General features: G+C 40.2%; 1 long non-coding RNA gene across 2 annotated transcripts; it reads right to left on the bottom strand.

Moving 5' to 3' along the window:
• Positions 1-3,429: 3,429 nt before the first annotated feature.
• LOC112843721 (uncharacterized) lies at positions 3,430-13,351 on the bottom strand. 2 transcript variants are annotated; one of them, XR_003216186.1, is made up of 3 exons: positions 13,264-13,351; positions 3,733-3,906; positions 3,430-3,548 (listed from the first exon to the last, which is right to left on the bottom strand). It is a non-coding gene; the product is annotated as an uncharacterized LOC112843721 (long non-coding RNA). The 2 variants fall into 2 exon arrangements; XR_003216187.1 differs by lacking the exon at positions 13,264-13,351 and adding an exon at positions 6,716-6,862.
• Between the last annotated feature and the right edge of the window lie 1,047 nt (positions 13,352-14,398).

Below are 14,398 nucleotides of genomic sequence, written 5' to 3'. Positions count from 1 at the left end.
ATATACAACTGCAGTATAAAAAGATGTTAAATGCATTTAATGTTTTATTATCCATGTAACTGGGTTACAAGCTCATTCTTTTGACTTTAAGCAAATACAGACAGCATCTGTCAAGCCTGCAGCCAAATTTCCTTAGACAAATGGTCAAATAAGTGTGCAGTGCATGTAGCAAGAAAGTGATTCTAGCTTTTTTTGTTTGGTTTTTATAATAAACATAGTTATCTAAATTAGTAGATTAAATTAATCTCTTCAGTACTTAGGTTGATTTAGTCCATTAATCCCTTATTTATAGCTAAATGAATCCATTCTTACAGTCATGATCAATGACAGCAAATTTGTGCACAAATGTGCTGTATTTTCCCCCTTCATTTCTATTCTGGGGTAGTTGCTGCTACGTTGGCAAGTTGCTATGATAAAGGAGCTCCCTGTGAGTCATAGCAGGGCGCTCTGTTTACATTTCTCTGCTCGTGGCCTGTGACTGAACAAAGGTTTGGAAAATGAGGTGGATGGGAGAGGTTTGGGGAGGTAGGTGGCTGAACTTTTACAGAGGGTCAAGCCGTGTATAGGTTGAGGGCTGCCGCTGTTGCTACTGTAAGTCTCTTCTGGTATTGGAGTTTAACACAGAGGAGACCACGTCGGGATTGATTGGAGAAACTTTCTCTTGAGTAGGAGAAGGAAATACTGTTTTTCAGATCTGAGAGCAGAGCATCTGTTTATGTTCTTAAACTCTCCTCCCACTGTGTCTTATTTTCTCTCGCTGGCTGTTTGCCAGTCGCCACTTCAGATAAGGCTCATTAACGAGGCTATCTGATGCTACGCACTCACTGTGAACTGTCTCTGAGGCTATAAAACAATGATACTGTCAGGTGACAGCTATTTGTCAGTCTTGACCTGGACTGGATCATTGGGCAGGGGCCCTATCATGCTTTCACAGTTTATGGCTTGTGTCCTCCTTAGTCCGCGTGACGAGAAATGCATTAATTTGTGGCCACTAACCTATTAACACTTGTGCTAACAGGGACAGATGGATTGCCTACAAACCACATACTTGTTTCCCTAAGATTACACAGTCATGCTCTGTTATAACAGAAAGATCATTTTTAATGTAACTTTAGTTTAAAAGCATAACAGAAAGATTAACCAACAAACAGACTCGTTCCAGTGTTTTGACTGGACGGGCCAAGTTAGAGCCTGGTGAAGTTGGGCATGGCAGAGCACTTAAAATATCGGAAATGGTGACTTATTAGCTCAACGACACTACTTCTCAGGGCCTCTGGAAGGTTTTCCAAGTAGCTCAAGTCTGTTTTACTTGTTACAGTTTTAGCAGAATGACCCTGAATGCCACAGACATTATTACCATTTCTGCTAAAGCAGTTTATGAGAGCCTGACAATGCTTAACTCACTGAAGAGTATAAAGATTTTCAGACTGCTTTCAATGAAATGGCAGACAAAACTCTATGTTTTACTTCATTGTAAGCAAATATATAGAAACATGATCTGATAGATAATTTCTTGGAGCCATACAGCTTTACTGTGGTGCATAAACTAAGAAAGGATACATCAACAAGCAACATGTAGCACTGACTGACATGTTCCTTCATTACTAGAGTCCACAATCGCTATACTGCTGCAGTAAATGCTCACCCTCAGACCAAATCAATATAAATCCAAGGCCTAAAGTAGTTCCCAGAAAATGCACCATTCATCCTTATTTGGGTAATATTCACAAAAACTAGAATGAGCCCACAGGAGAGCATCTCTTAGTTTCCATAGTTCAGGCCTAATATTGACAAATAGAGCAGATGTCAAGAAATCCCATCTCACTGTGGTGTAGCTGTGTGTGGGTGGCATTAGCTATAGCTCAGGAGGTAGCATAGGTCATCTGCTAGTTGGGAGGTTGGCGGATTAATCCCTGACTGCAGTCCTTGGGTAACATACTAAACCTCATGTGCCTTCCAGTTTTATATGTTTAAATGTTAGAAGAAAGGGCTTGTACAAAGGGTGAAAGCGGCATGTTGCATAGAGTGCTCCAGTAGAGCAGAGAAGTGATATAAGTACCAGTCCATTTATGAATCGGCAAATAGGGCAACTAATGATCTAAAACAACTTCAGTCATTCTGAGCGTGTTTGACAATGTTCAGATCATCGGTGAATGTCCAACTCGAGGTGATCTTCAGTCAGCCCTGCTTATTTTTACTTGTATGTAGAGTCCAGATCATTGCAGTCTTCGCAAGTTGTTAAAGAGGCAGGTGCAGGACGTGTCCTGCAAATTGAAATCATCACTCATTAACGGTGTCAGCAAGGGAACGTGTAACTTGTTGAATTAATGGTAACTCGTACCTCATTGGCCCAGTAAGCGATCTTAATTGTTGCAATACATGGAGGCATTGGGAAGTCTTTTTTTTTTTCCGCTCAATATTTCACATAGATACAGGGCACAGGACCTTTAAGTGAATTTAGAAAGAAAGACGCACAAATCAGTTGTAGTCGTTGTACTACAGTTAAGGTTTTGCCAAGCCAGCTGATTAGATCCCAGTAATCCGTACGGTCAGCAGTGATAACGCTTCCACTGGATTTCACTTCTTCTGGAAGCTCACTTCTTCTACCTGCTGTTGGCTGATATGGACGGGAGTCTGGACCTACGTGTGCATTGGCTGCGGTTTGTTGTAGCAGGAGGTAGTCTTCTAATCGGAAGGTTCATGGATCGATCCCTGGCTGCTGCAGTTTGCATGCAAAACGTTCTTGGGCAAGGCACTAACCTTAAGTCGGTCTCTGTTGATTCTATCGGAGTGCAAATGTTATTTACACATTCAAATACTTTCTATATAAGTCATGCTGTATAAGGCGCTTTGAGCAGAGTATAGAGTTCTTTTACACGCATACCCAATCTGTAGTATTTTGATTGACTAAGATTAGGAGATTAATTAATCCTCCGTTTTGTTTCACTCATGCAAATTTGCAAAAAAGGCTGTTGGCACACATTTCCATTTTAACTCTATTACTGTACAGTTATAATAATAGTTTCAAGGTCACCTAAAAGGACACCTTTTGCCCCCAAAATAAACAGATTTCTCAGAATTTCAAAGTTACGACACGTGCTGAGTGCTGTATGTCAGTCTGGCAGTTTCCTGACCTTAGCCTACAAACTGGTACATAAATAAAAACATATTTCAGCACAAAGGCCCCTTTTCTTAGTTTCTAGTTCTAGTTCCCTGCTCATAATTAGCATGTACGAGTTCCTTAGTGTATGTATAAAGCTGCCAAGCGTTCCTTGTAAAAACAGCATAAAAACAGTACTTCGTTTTTCTTCGCGTGAACACAAATTCCAACCAGCCCCTGGTGGCTGCTGTCAGCATACATCTCAAAGTGTCCACATTCCCTGCAGTCAGCTGTGCTCTCAGTGCTGGAGGGTGCAGGGGTCTGTAGCCTCCTCTTGTCTGTGTGCCATTAAGATGTCGCCACTCTGCCCCACAAAGCCGCTAATAGCAGGGTCCTGAAGGAGGCTGCTTTACACGGAGGGGAATCTGTGGCCACAACAAGGTCACTCCTGGGTTTGGATGGAAAACAGGGAGGTCTGCATACCACTTCTGAAACTGTCTCTCATGTTCTACAGCACAGTCTTAGAAGAAGAGTAAAGGCAGTCACACACACGGCAGGTAATTGCGTAGTGCTACACGATAAGCTATACTTTACGAGTGTTGAGTTATCTGCGTACGTGCGAGTGTGTGTACCTGAAGTTTGTGTTTCTGCTTGGATTACAGACAGCGTGGAGAAGGCCTCACATCTGGCAGGCTGGCTGTCAGCCCGGCCCCAGTGATGGGCTCCAGTTGTGGCACTAGGCAACTGTTGTCAAGGGGAGGGGCCAACTGGAGTAGGACCAACTGGTAATGTATCATCCCTCTGTCCTGAATGGAAGCACAGCAAGTGAGCATGTGCGAAAGCTGATGAAACGTTTCTATCACAGCAGCTGATATTAAAGGTAGAACTCACAGACTACTCACCGTATCTGCTTTTATATAAGGACACATCAAAAAGAGACAGCTATTCTTTTTATTTTTTAAAGTAAGAGCCCCGTTAAGTGTCCAATGTTTCAACTCATAGCTGAGATATTTAGGAATCCCTTCCCTTTGTGGGGACATGCCTCTAAAATCCCAATTAAGGCATGTAAAGCCACAGATAGAAAGCTGCTGATGTGCTGGTGAGCCTGAGTGGCTGCGGTTGTTATCTAGACTTAATCCCTGGAAATAACAAAGGAACACTGTGCTCCTCTGTCTGGCAAAGGAAGAGGCCTACCTACGAGAAGGAAGAAGAAGGAAGCGCACTAGATTCTAGGAAGAAAGTTCACGAATAAAAAAAGGCACGATAAAAAAAATGTTTTTTAAAAAAGAGAGAGAAAAAAGATGAGAAGTCTGCCCAACTGGCAGAGAAGAAATTGACAGGAGAGCTGGGTTCAAATCGAGTCAGCACATGCTGGGAGACAGCAGACAGGCTGGCTGTGAGATATTATTGTCACGTTAAAAGGACCGTTAAAAAAATGAACGAAATGCGTCCAGCGGAGCTCGCGGGTTCACAGCTGGGTTCACCTGGAGACGGGGAATCGATGGAGGAAAAGAGAACGTGCTCTCGCGGGCCTCCTCGATGAGCCGTGTATCATTTGGAGCCTGCCTGTGTTTCCCTTTGCTCTGGAAAAAAGGTATATATCTTCTGTCAAGTGTTCCATGAGTTGGTTCTCTCCTCCAACCAGGACACGCCGTGACGCACACATGCACACGCGCCCATAAACACGCTTATGTATGCACACTGTTCCTGCCAAGATATATAATCATATCTACTTCTTTGTATAGACTTTCTGCTGCGCTTGACTTGCGGGGAGAAAGAAGGAGAGCGCACCAGAAAGTCTGGCTGATGGCAGGTTGATAACGGCGGGCGGACAGTTTACAAGGCTCTGCTGAAAGAAATACAATCACATGCGCACAATTCAATGCAGTTCAGCTGTTTTTAGGCCACAGAATAATCTCAAGCTTTGCTTTCATGCTGGTTTAAAGGCTAAACGTCAGACATGTGCTTGTGTCTCTACAAATGTACTTATGAGTAAACTGCAACTTTATGAAATGCACAAAATGTTTCCCCTGGGGTTTTTTGTTTTGTTTTGTTTATTTTTACCTATGAGTCCATCTTCAATCAGCCATTTTTTGTTTTTTCTCAATTTTTTGTTCATATCGACATCTTCCATTATTGGCAGTGTGGTTTTTCACTGCAGGCCATGGCCTTGGTTGTAAAACCACAGTAGTTTTCCCATTAAAAATGCACCAGAGAAACTCCCTGGTTATCACGAACGACCACACGATATATAACTGTTTCATATCATTTATTGTCTCGGACAATGATTTTCCAGAATAACCCCCAGCACTAATTTCTGACTGTACAGATATACACAATACACAGCACACAGTCCACACACCCACACACCACTTCTGTCCACAGTCGCCGAGGCGCACACACCCTGCACATTATTGACCCCCACAAACACCCGCATGTGCACACCACTTTGAATCCTATTGGTTTAGACACATAAACACGATTTAGCACTCTCCATTCAAAAACGAGCTGAAAAAATGTTCCACCACCTGACCAAACCCCAAACCTGATTTGTAGTACTAAGCTATGTTTACATGCACACAAGGGCAACATGAAATGTAGGTCAAACCAGAAAGGCCAAAGTGGTGGGGTGAGTCAAAAAAAAAGAGAGAAAAAAAGTTGCATGCAGCGTCCAACCCACCCACAGGACTGATTTTTATCTCAGAATATAGGAAAATGTCACGACTTTGATCCTTTCATTGATGGATTCTCTTTACTACACCATTCCAAGTGTTTCCATTGATGACTCACAGTTTGCCCTGGTGCCACTTGTCCATCGCAGCAAGCGTGGTGCATTTATACATATATATATATTAAACAAAACAGAAGCATATTGGAAAGAAGTTCGAGCTGGTCATCTGCTAACTCTTTGATTTATATCTTTAATTCTTTAAAGCCAGTTCACATGTCTGTGTAGGACTTTCAGGCAGACTGAGCAGCCAAACCGATAAGCTACAATTAACATTGCTGTTCTTAAAACACAACATATAAATACAATATTTAAAAATACAAAAATAATACCAGTTGATTAAGTGCAGAGCTATTAAAAATATTTGAGTGGATAGGATGAGGTGAAAAAAATTGTAAAATCATCATATGGCTTTTTATGTCTGTCTTGCTGCCTCCATCTGGCTTCATTCTGACTGTAAAGCTTTTCTTGGTATCTGTAAAACCAACGAAGCCAGTTAGGTCAGAGGGATTTGTTTCTAGGGCAAATCCAATAAGCATCACAGTCTAGGTTATAGTTTTGTACCTTTTTTGAGGAGCCTTCAATCATAAATTACAGCGGTACTCCAAAATGTGTGAAGAATAAGAACAACATGGCGTTGCTGTTTGCCTGCAGTCTTTAAAACGAAGCAAAAAGACAAACTAAAACTTTAACTCCACAGCAGAACTTTAGCAGTGCAGCCTAATGGATGTTCCAGAAGCCGTGTTTACACACCGCACCGCTTATCTGCAAATGTATTTAGAGAAAAATCTAATGAAGCATGAATCACATTTTGCTATCTACACAGTTTACACATTTCCACAATTCAGCAGGTGTTTAGTGAGTTACATGTACACGGAGTAGCCTACTTAAAGCACTGCAGATGATTACTCTCGCCACTTGCAAATGCTCTGAGATCTCTTTTGTTTCCCTGCCAATAACAGGAAGCCGAGCCAGCCCAGTGTGCGCCGCAGAGTTCAGATGGAGATACGGACGCCAAGAGGTACAAACATCACGCTGCCGAAGTCACTGAAGCATACAAGCAGGTCAATACTGAACATTATGTGCTGCTGCCTCTGGAGGTTAGCAAACCATGTCACTCCGCAGCTTTCTCCTCCTCTCTGTTCTGTTTCACACATACATGCACTCCTGTTATGTAACTGTCAAGGTCACTGATAGCTGGAGAGAGGATTCACTTTAGCCTTATGTAATGCTTAAGTAAAGAGGAGGACCACTTCTAAGTAGTTTCCCCACCGTCTCGTAACTCTCAGTGTGACGTTTCTTCCCACTAAAACAAATGCAAATACAAAGAATGGGGAAATTATTCTTGCTTTTTTAGGGGAGAATCATTACTTATAAATAAGGTTTTATATGACAATGCAGGGCTTAAACTAGTTCAGTTTTCTTCTTCTGCATAAATCACATTATGTTGCATTTTTTTAAGCTAATCCTAACCTTTACCCTTCATTTTGTAGTAGCAGACCAACAACTCCTCTTGAATTAGTATCTCCGACAAGATGACAAACAGAATTAGATCACCCTCAGTTTTACAGTCTTGAGTCACCCTGTATTTCTTAGTAATTTGCTTCCTAGGAGTCAGACTTTCTTGTAATTTTCAGTCCCGACTATTTTCAGAGGAATAGTTGTTTTTTTGTTCTTTAAGCCACTTCACACTGACCTGTGAATCATTCGAGCATAAAACGACAAAAGAAGTAACAAGTCATAAAAAAGGACCTACAGCAAATGAACAGTATCTAGACAGTGAGTGTGTACAACCATCTTTAAAACACGGTGGAGGCTCTGTCATGGTTTGGAGCTAAATTTCAGTTAGTAGTGTTGGAGATCTTGTCAAAATTCATGGAACACTCAGATTTTGATCCATGATAATTACATTCAAGTTGTAAGTTTACCAATGATCCCAAACACACTGCAAATGCAGTAAAAGCATACCTGGGTACAAAAACACATAATGGAACAATATCGGTCATTTACTGGCCTCCCCAGAGTCCGGATCACAGCATTACTGAAGCATTATGGAATTGTCTTGACAGAGAACACAACAAAAGGCAGCCGAACATCCAAAGAAGAGCTGTGAATGTCCTTCAAGAAGCCTGGAGAACCATTCCTTTTATTATTACAAGAAAGCTGCCTACAAGAGTTCAGACTGTGTTGAAGAATAAAGGTGATCATACCAAAAATTGACTTGCAAGCTTGCTAGAATTGTACAAACTCAGTTTTTGTCTTATATATTGTACATATATATATATATATATATGTATGTATGTTAAAACATGTTTCAATAGATTGCTGTGCCGATTTCCCATTTTCCTAGCAAAGAAATGGAGGGTGGTTCGAGAATTAAACACATCTCAGTTTGCACGAGTGTGCATGCCTTATTTTTGTATTACCTACAGAAACCCCAAAGTTGTGACCTCAAACTTGCCATTTTTGGTGTACTATTAGAAAACAGCCTTAGGTAATGTGACATGTGTGACTGACTGGTGAATGATGTCAAAGTCATAAGTCTAAAGAGGCGACTATGTGAAGAGTTCTGAGGTATTGTATCAAATTAGCCCCAGATTTGAGAACCACTATCGACTGGCCTTGAGTAGGCTGAGTGGACATTTATGTTAATAGGAGAGAGGCCTATCAAACAATAGGCATGCTTTGACATTAGCGTGCTTAGAAAAGGCCAGTGGCATATACTAAGCTTAAGTTTGCAACCAACGTAATTTCTTAACAAAGACCAACTTAGCGGTTAAGACCACTAAAGATAAGCTGGTCTCTAGTTTTCCAATCCCTCTCCTTGCCGCTCATTAAAATTACGGCAGCAGCTTTAAAGAAACTTCACTAAGCTTCTCTGAACCCCATCCCAGACTATCAGGAACACCACCCACAAACACACCTGTCACTGGAATAAACTACTTCACATCAAGAGGAGGGACAGTCTTTGTCAGTGGAACTAACACAAAAGCAAGCAAGAGCCTACACATAGTTGAGATTCCCAATGATTTTTCAACAGGGAATTAGCATTCAGTATTATTATTCAATGATAAACTGAAAATTAGATATTAGGGGGCTGAAAGGATACACATACCTACACAGAAACTGTAAGCTTAAAAGGACATTTTATTGGATAAGTATTCACATAACCTTTCATTTTCCTCTGCAAGTGCCTCTCTGAAGTCTGGACCTCAAGTGCATAAACACAGAGATTTCACCGTCTTTGGCAGATCTGTAAGGTCAGTTGTGGACATATGACTCCACTGGGCGTCCCAGTCCACCTGTAATACCAAACACTCATACCAAACCGTGTCAGAAGCGCTATTGAGTGAGACGTCCATCCCGTCTCACAGCTCTAAATAGTTTCCTGACTGCAATGACTGCTCGCTCCAGGGTCGGCTGCACCTGTAGACCCGTGTATACAAAGAAAAGTGACACAAAGAATGACCACGCAAAACTGAGACAAATTGAGATAAATTATGCTTTAGCTACAGTTTTACATAAAACTCAGTGCTCTTGCATAAATGAACTGGAGGCATTTAATTTTATAAATATATACGAGCCCCTTAAGATTAAATGAAAACACAATAAAAACACATGACGGATGAGGAATGTGGGTCGAGCGTTAAAGAATAAAGACAGACGATATGGTGTGATCTTGTACGTATTTGAGCTTTTGCAGATGTGTGTTGTATCGTCCATGGTGCTACAGGTTTGGTTACCCTCCACAGGGGGAGTCTGTAAACAGGTAAGGTGCAGGATAACAGCTCATAAGATAGAAAAATACAATTGTCTCTGATAATGAACATCATTATATGGTGTGAAGAACTGCATGGATGTGTGTACATGACTGAAGCTGGTAGTGCCACAGCGTTCTGGCGCCAGTGTCAACATGTGCTTTGTAAGCAAGTGTTGAATTTGGAAACAGGCATTGTTACTTTCAGCAGGGATTTGATTATGATGTGGCATACATATGAATGAGGAGCGAAACTGTGTCAAAGCCAGTTAAAGCTTTATGCCACTCCTCCATGTGTTTCTTATTAAAGGCTTGTTTTACATTTTGCGGCTTTGTGGTAAGGGAGACACAGCTGAACTGACTCCTCAGCTTGTTTTTAATGGAGTGTTGCTGGCTCACATGTCAATTATTAGAGATCTGAAGCTGTTACAATGCAGCTTTGATTACTGGGAACTGCGGTGATTGACAGGGGATTAATATTGGCACGTATCATGTGTCGAATTTAATGCAAGTTAAAGAATACCACCGTCTTGTTATAGACCCATAAATGACCCAGTAACTGTCAAAATATGCATTTCAGTGGCTTTCACTAGAAAAAGTTTTGTAATATTTTTGTAAGTCAGTCTAGCTAGGTGACCTGACCAGGGCATACTTAGCCTCCCGCCTGATGGCAGCTGCAACTAACTGGATATGTGACAAAGGATGGCTATATGATGGCTAGCTAACAGCCTAGCTGTATTGCACAGCTTTTAATTGAACTGTAGGAAAGATGAAAGTAGCCACTATGTGGCTATTTTCTGGATTCTGAAGCCTTGAGTTTGGCATTTTGGCCATCGCCATGGCAATGTTTGGAAAAAGGTTGGAACTGATCAGGTAATGCTAGCATAGGCGAGCAAGTTATGTTATCTAGGTGCATGCGTTCATAATAATAAAATTTTGGATATATTTTGGCTGTGTGTATTTTGGCTGTGTGTATTCCATGACTGGTTGGTGAGTGGTTGCAAGAGATTGTTTGCTTTTGCTAGGTAAGCTCATTGTGACTTTGGTCCATAATCGTACCACTTTTGTGACCGATTTCACCTAGTGACAACCACCAGTACCCAATTAGCACATTTTGTAGAATAAATATTTTTCCCTTACAACCTATAGTTGAATATAAAAGACATATCTCCAAGAGATATAAAACTAGGAATTACAAAAAAAATAATAACTTGCTAAATAACTTGGGTAAAATTAAGAGATAAAAAAGTGCTAACTATACAATACTATACAACACTATAATAATAACTATACAGCACTAACTGTACAATAAACAAAGACAGGACAGATACAATACGAAGTGGATTATGCAGTAGGTATTGAATGCCAGGTTCAAGTTATGGTCGGGATATTGTAGACAAGACAGGACGAAGACATGTGCAAGATGCAAAATGTGCAAATACAGTATAACTTAATTTAAGTAAACAGGTGCAAGCTGAGGAGTCCCCCCCAGCTGGAAATCTGAAAGATTGCAGGTTTAAGGCACTTTAGTTTTGGCTTTAATTTTACAGACCCAAAGACCAAATGTTTTATATATGGCCCAAGACTACATATATATATATATGTATATATGTATATATATATATATATATATATATATATATATATATATATATACACACATATATACACATATATACATACATACATATATACACATACATATATATACACATATATATATACACATATATATATATATATATATATCTATATCAGATCCACTGAGCGCAGCGCAAGCTAGCAAGACATAAGTTAAGCTTGTTGCAACATGGCAACTGCCTCAACGCTACACGAAATTGAACCTCCCCCACCCTCATTCAGATCCGGTGTTTGGAACTATTTTGGTTTTCATGTGAAGTATGACCCTGATGGTAAGCGCGTCATGGACAAAAGTAAAACAGTATGTCGGATGTGCCACGCAATGCTCAATTACATTGGTGGGAACTAGTGCGTTAGCGCAGTCAGCTCGTTAAGGTGTTGACGCCGTCCAGCCCCACGCACGGGGGATCCGCTGTAACTCGTTAACGGAGATTTGCTGCGTTATGGCGTTAGTGTCATTTTAACTAGATTAACGCTGACAGCACTAGTGGGAACACAACGAATATGACTGCACATTTACGCCGACATCATCCTAGTGCAAAGACAAGTGGAAGCAGACAAAAACAACAAGCACACGTGCTACAAACTTTACCCGAGTCATTTAGACAGCCGTCAGCACATGATTCTCCTTATGGGGACCTGATATGTTTAATATGCTGCTGAGAATATAGCCCAGAAGAAGCGTATAGTATAGCTTTTATTTTGGGAAGAGCCCATTTCTCTGTAATAAACTCTCTTTTCCAAAGATGAGTGATTTCTCGATCTGATAGATTTATTTATTTTTTTTATTATTTTGTTGTTTCAGCAACATTAAATTTAAAAACTGTACTTTTGAGTTAAAATATATATTTATAATTTTAATAAATGACAAATTAAAAAGGCATGAACATTTTTTGTATCGAAAAAATATCGAACCGTGACACCAAAGTATCGAACCGAACCGAACCGTGAATTTAGTGTATTGTTGCACCCCTAATATATATGTGTGTGTGTGTGTGTGTATATATATATATATATATATATATATATATATATGGAGAGAGAGAGAGAGAGAGAGAGAGAGAGAGAGGACCACACAAAACTAACTTCCAGACTTCCAGCAATAAGACAGTTTGCATCATTTGTGGATCAATGAAGTTGTGGTCTCTTGCTCTTTGAGCTTTACAAAGCCTTTATGATGCCTGTATTGAGCAGCCAAAGAGCTTGTCAAAATGAAGTGCCTCCTGAGTTAATCTGACAGCTCGCCATGCATTTCATTATCCCATATGGCGGAAGACTTCAAAGCCCTTCTTTTGAAGTCTACCCTGAAAAGTTTTGAGGCTCCTATGCTGAAGAAAGACATTTACTATTGCACAGAAAAAAGAGCCCACAGAATATACTGACTTCTGCAAAAATCTTTGCCGAATTCTGAAACTGAGGAGTGATATAACCTCTTGGATGCTTCAGTCACAATGTCATACCAGTGTTAAGAAAATGTCTTTAATGGGTGGGCAGAGAGAAAAGAAATTATTAAGTGGACAGGCTCTGTTTATGTTCACTTAATGTAAGATACTCGATAGGTTCTTGCAAGTTCTTGCCTCAAGATATTAAACGTATGATCTTAAAATGTACACACACTTTTGTGTTGTGACTGAATTTATTAAGACTACTCTTAAAAAAAAGAATACGTAATATTGTTTTGCAGGCTGACCTGGAATATAGCAAAAAAAGGCAGAGGTAATACTCAAATATCAGGTTGCAGTGTTGTCATTTTTTCCTCTTTAACGTAATGAAGAATCCCAAGACAATCACACACTTCTGGCGTGATAATGCCACCATTGTATTAAAAAACTATCTTTAACACCTCAGCCTCAGGTTGTCTTTTTCCCTGTTCTCCTTGTGCCACGACAGGACAATGGGATATTGTTATTAATCCCTCTGCTCCAGGGAAGATAACTAATGAACAAGCTTCTGCCAATGCTGCTGCAACCAAAACACACTGGGTTGGTAGGGAAACAAGACAGTAGTCACTACCACATAAGAACAGTGTTTACTCACCTCAGGGCTGTTGAGTGAAGGTTTCCCCGAGATTCAGGCTGGAGACCAACCAGTCATGAGGCTGACATATCAGTGCTGAAACTGTTGACAAGTCTGCATTGGCACACCAAAAACATGAGCTTTACACAGTCAGCTGTACAGTCAGCATGGCTCCAAGGTTTTGTTATCTGTACTTGTGTGTGTGTGTGTGTTTATGTATCTTTCAGAAGCAGTTGTAAGTCCAAAGGGGATCTTTGGGGGATTTTAAAAGAATATGGCCTTTATTTCAACTTAAAATCTAATTCAAACAAATGTATTTAGACAATTTAAAAAAAATATATCTCTTTGCTGCTGCCTACATTATAGATGGGTAGCTTTTTCGCCACTCCTAAATAGAAAAATGATTGTATTTGAGAGGGGTTAGAGTGGGATCTAGCACCCTAAAACTAGTAATGGTACAGCGTGGGAAAAATAATCAATTAGAAAGAAAACACAATCATTTCTATTGTCAGCTATGTATACAGGCTGTGATCAGCTGACCTATGCTGCTACTTTTTGTGGATTTACTCACCTGAATTCAACAAGAAATAAGCAGATGTTACATGAGTCATCATGGCTGCTTTGCCACCCCACAAACTTTATACTAGCGAACAACTTAGACCCAGGCAATGTGTGTGGCTGGTTGGGAAGTGGGTTAATAAATGCTGCAGTTGATTAATACAACTGTTATCCGCCCACTTAAACATGGGTGGATAACACTTTTAATGGTAGTTGCTTTTTTTAGACATTCTGCTGCAATCAAATTCAAAATGAACCAAAACTTTTCATTAAATTTATGAGATTTGCAATCATTGCATTCTTTTTTTATTTGCATTTTAGCCGGCATCATGTTTCAAAAGTAAAGGTTATTGTTAAATAATAAATCTCTCTTTGCCACGTTAATAAAATCTACTGACGTGCCTTCTGCTACTGGCCTGTGTTTTTGTATTTTTAAGGACATTCTGTGTTCATCTGTCATTTCAAACTTTCAGGCTTGATCACTTTTTAGCTACAAGGTCATAAGATATGTTTTATGTTTATTTTTCTCCGTCCCACTTGCAAAATAAATCTGCCACCCTCTGTTCCCATTCATATTACCTGCTGTGTGTGCACGTGC

This window comes from Oreochromis niloticus, linkage group LG23 (genome assembly GCF_001858045.2).
Source record: "Oreochromis niloticus isolate F11D_XX linkage group LG23, O_niloticus_UMD_NMBU, whole genome shotgun sequence".
NCBI classification, from domain to species: Eukaryota; Metazoa; Chordata; class Actinopteri; order Cichliformes; family Cichlidae; genus Oreochromis; species Oreochromis niloticus.
This window is presented reverse-complemented; position numbering and strand designations above follow the sequence as displayed.